Consider the following 5317-nt stretch of genomic DNA (forward strand, 5'->3'; position numbering starts at 1 on the left):
ATATAAATAAATATTGTTATTTCTAAAATGTGTTAAGTCCTAAAATTGTGTACTAATAACAGTTTTGCAATAATGTGTTAAGTGAGCACTTACAACATTTCTACCGTCAACGAAATTTTTCCCGCCATATTGAGTGTGTGTTAATTTTAGTTTTAATTTATTCATCTTTAATCATCTTTATGTCTACTCATTAATAGTTCTTATATGCTATTGATAGGTTAAATAAGCAGTGCTCCACAACTATTCAATTTGGTTTAATTATTGCATAATCTATTCAGTGATACATACAATATTAAAAAAATTGAATTGTCTCTACTGTAAAATTCATTATTTTTTACACACAACATTTTTGAAGTAAGCCATCGATATCATAGGCTGAAAAAATCGGTTTTCGTACTAAATACATTTTATTTTTTTTTTATTTAACTTACTTTGTTTAATGAAATTATTTTTTTATTAAATATAAGTTTTCTTTCAACATGGTTTTTTTATTAATTTAAAATTTTTTATTCTGCCGCTTTTTTATCCTTTTTAGACTTTTTATCCGATAAAAATATTTTTTTTAAATTTAACTATGCTCCTTTAATTAATTTTTATTTTACATAAATTTTTTATTCAGCTGATTTTTTATCCTCTTTAAATTTTTTATCCAATTAACATATTAATTTATTAGGTTTCTTTTATTGAAATTAGATTTTTTTATAAAATATTATTTTTCATTCAACCTGGATTTTTTATATGAATATATATTCGTTTTTTTTATTAAATATACATTTTTAATCGTTTTAGATTTTTTTCCTCTAGATATTTTTTTAGTTTAACTAGGATTCTTTTATGAATTTTCGTTTTTCATTAAAAATAAAAATTGGACAGAAAATCTATATTTAATAAAAAAATTGAATTTAAATTTAAAAATAGGCTGAATGAAAAATCTTTTTTTACAAAAAAAACTAAATAGAATAAAATATTTTTTTATTCAACTAGGTGGTTTTTGTCCGATTGAGATTTTATTTATTCAATCAAGATTTTTTATAGAAATATAAATTTTTTATTCAACTAGACTTTTATTCGATTAAGATTTATTTATTCAATATCTTTTTATTAAATTAACAAAAAAAGCTTATTCGGATAAAAATGTAATTTCATTAAAAAAGGATATTTAATATAAGACGCATCGCTGCCTCCTCCCCCCCCCCCCCTCCCCATGAATATTACTTTATCGGGGGAAAGAGGAACGCGTGAATTTCAAAACCAGCCTTGCAAATTACGTGCTAATTATTGGCGTAGAAAAGTTTTCGGAAATGTAGTTTTTCCGCGTAGGTGGGACTGGAGAAACGTTTCCCCCGCCCCACCAATAGAAAATTGACTTTTCCGGGCGAACTGGTGCTCTACAAAATTTCGGAAACTGTCGTACAAATTCATGCAAATGAAATGCTAAATATTTGCATAGACTATTTTGGAAAATGAGGAATGGATAGGGCTTGAGAAATATACGTGTATTATGTTGTATCACGTTATTATCCGTTAACTGCGTTATAGTCGTTTTAGACATTAATGTGTTATTACTTATTAATAATTGGTTTTAGTACCGCAGTCTGAAGATAACACATTATTCCTATAATAGTGTTAATAGTGCTGTGGTCGTATTTAATATAAATTAGTAATCCCACTTTATAGAACTGTTAAATTTTTTCGACGTTTATAATATTCAATAATATTATATTATTATATTGTGCCCCGTTTACTATATTTCCGTTTATTTAAGAGTATACACTATTATAATATTTATTACAAATTGTTACATTTTAATATATTTTATGGAAGTCAAATATTTTTAAATGAATTTTGACAATCGTATTTCGGATCTCCTGACATCTTACTTGAGTGTTAAACAAATGAAATGATATTGAACGGAAAAGGCAGGCACCATCACCGATATTTGGTACAACTATTTGAGGTGTCAACATTCTATTGACAAAAATGTCTTCAATCGATGACATTTTTAAAAAATATATTCAAACAATTAAATTGAATAAATATAATATTTTGAATAATTTTCCAACGTGTTCCGGGTAATCTTTATACTTAAAATGTGATATACGTATAATGTACAGCTAGAGGCTCACGTCTTATTTTTCACTAAAAATATATTACGTATTATAATAATAGATATATTGGTCAATATTTTACGTCATAAGTTTAGCGGTTGCAGCCGTGCTATATATTACTAAAACACATACAATGTATGATGAATAATGTAATAAAAATATATAACGTATTGTAATAATAGGTATATTTGTGTTTTAATATTTTACGTCATATATTTAGCGGTTGAAGCCGTTTTATAATACGTATTAGTAAAATACATATATGTGTATCAGAACGTATCAGTAGAGCAGTGAGCCTCGTGACTCGTGAGTAAGTCAGTAGACAAATGAACTGTCGTAAAGACTGTGAATAGTGTAAATGGTGTAAATGATATAGGAAACGCCACGACGGCATGGTGGATCGTTACACGTTTATCATATATCGCTAAGAAATGTATTATTATTTTTCGATAATGCAATATTTGTTTAATTTGTAGTCGGTGTTTTGTTTTCCATACAACTCATAAATATAGCCTCGGAACAATTCAGATCTACACGCCGATAAAATACACACACAAAAAAAGGTCAGAAGTACAGGTAGATGGAAACCCTCGGGCCGCCGCGCCGTGCCTTACATTATTTCCTGTTATCGGTAGACTGCTAATGTTATTATTATATCAATATAGATATACAAATTACATGTAAAAAATTATTTTTACCAATTTCAACCCTTTAAAATTAAAATGTTGATAAATCCTTTCTTAGTGCCCAATAAAATTATTACAAAAATCTATCCTCGAAATTTCAAGTCGATAACTCAAATAGGTTCGGCTCTGCGTTGATTATTGGTCAAGTACACTTTCCTTTATATATAGAGATTGAACAACGTATCTACTATCTACAAATGTTAAAAATCAAAACAAAAATTCAACAAAATATAAACACCACGCTTGAAACACAGTACCTTTTTTAATAACAACGATTTATTAATTTTCCACCGTCAGCTCTCAATAAATTAAGGTATATATTATTAATCAGAAAATAAATTAAATCACGAAAAATAAAATAAAATTGATAAAAGCATCGAAATTTTTATAACTTAAAGAACGTATTTTACATTATAATTTATATTAATTTTAAATGTTTATCATATGGCGAAAAAACGGAATGTACCTACAGTTCTCATTTAAAATTCATATCAAACTTGAACGTTTTTTTATAATCATAACACTTTCGGACTTTTTTCGATAAATAAATTGATTTTTACACGGGTATTAAACATTAAAACGTGTTTAATGGTAAAACTATTTGCCTGTATTAGATGAACAAAATATATCATTATTATTACGTATAACTACTACACCGCCTCGTTCATACTATATTAAAAAAATAATCCGTTATTGGTTAAAAACCATTCACGTCCAGCCGATCAGTCACAAAATGCTTAGCAGAAATGAAAATAAGATTTATTACTTTAAACCTAATTTAATGTAATTATTATTTTAATATATATAATAATTGACCGTACCTAACCTATAATGCTACCCATACATTTGTTGTACAAAATGAATTAAATGTAAAATGTAATATTTTTACTAGAATAAAGCGACAATCACTGACAAAAATCCATAAACTCTGTTTGCTGAAGGAATAGTTCAACTGAATATTGGTTGTAAATCTAGAATGCCTCCAGAACAATTAGTGAAAAGGACACTACGGAATAAAAAAAAAATCTACCAAATAGTTCCAGCTGACCTTAGTCAATTGAACATACCAGGTATAATATAAATATATAATTAATGTTAGAGATATTGGACAACCTCCAGCAAAAAAAATGTATATTAGTAGGTATGCAAGGAAAATTAAAAAAAAATATGTGAGGCGTACAAAAATAACGAAAGAAGTATTGAAAACTTTATAAAATTGTATAGCATTGACTTTTATAAATATTGATTACCTAGGTAATATTATATAAATTATATGATTTTTTTTTTTTGACATTTTTAAATATACAGCAATAACTATAAAGTATGCAGCAATAATGTCTTTAAAAATTTTAATTAGATAATATTATGTAAATAATATGAATTTTTTTTGTTGACATTTTTATCAAATAATTTACTTGCTAAACACTGTGCAAGCTGTCCCCCACCTAGTTAGTAAATACGAGTGACGACTGACGTTCACTAAAATATGAACGTGAACGCGCGAACAAGCGTTCATGAACGAAGTTTTTTTTCCAAAACTGCCTGACGCCTGTAAATAATTGTAAAAAAACTTATAGAGATTTTATTTTATGCATTAAATGTTTGACATCGAATGTTCTTATCAAATAGATACGAAACATCCGATTCATGTCCAAACATATTAATATATTATTATAAACATTTTAACATTTAAACAATATAGTTACCTACCATTTACCAATTAATGTAATACTCGTTATCGTATAAATAGGTACTATTATAATATTAATTGGCCGGATGCTCGCCTGAATCAATAAGTATTTTATTTCACACGACCTAATATTTTTTATTCGAGTTAAAACAAAGTTGTCTATGTACTGCCATTCTATCATTCTATTAAAGTTATCTAAATTTTATAATATCTATATAGCTAGAGTGGTACGGGGTATCGAATATTCGCATCTGCTGGTAAGAGTATAAAATATTTGTATATTATGCTATATAAATTATATATGATACATAGAAATTATACATATATACATTGATTGCAAGCAGAATAATTAATATATAACTAGGTACATATGTTCTCATTGTTATAAGTAACAAATAATAATGATAATCACGTTTTTCACCGGACTTAGAACTCAAAATTAATTAAAAACTGATTTTATTTTTTTTGATATTAATTGTAAGATTATTTTATTTTAATTAATTATACGGGCTAGGCCCTTTCAACATTAAACATTACATATTTATGATTACAGAAGTTGTTACTAAAATAGCTATTAATAAATAATAATAATAATACACAATTACAATAATTTATATTATAATAGATATAATTATAGATATATTATAGATTATAATGGTTTTACAAAATAAATGCTATTATACTATTTGACTTCTATAACGCGCTATTATTCGTAATGAAATTAATTATCAGCTAATCTGACTTAGGATAACAGCATTTATCTATAACATTTATTTACATTAAATAGATCAATATTACAGTTCACATACGTTCACACTTATAATAAAAAAAAT

Source organism: Metopolophium dirhodum, chromosome 6 (assembly GCF_019925205.1).
Source record: "Metopolophium dirhodum isolate CAU chromosome 6, ASM1992520v1, whole genome shotgun sequence".
In the NCBI taxonomy this organism is placed as follows: domain Eukaryota; kingdom Metazoa; phylum Arthropoda; class Insecta; order Hemiptera; family Aphididae; genus Metopolophium; species Metopolophium dirhodum.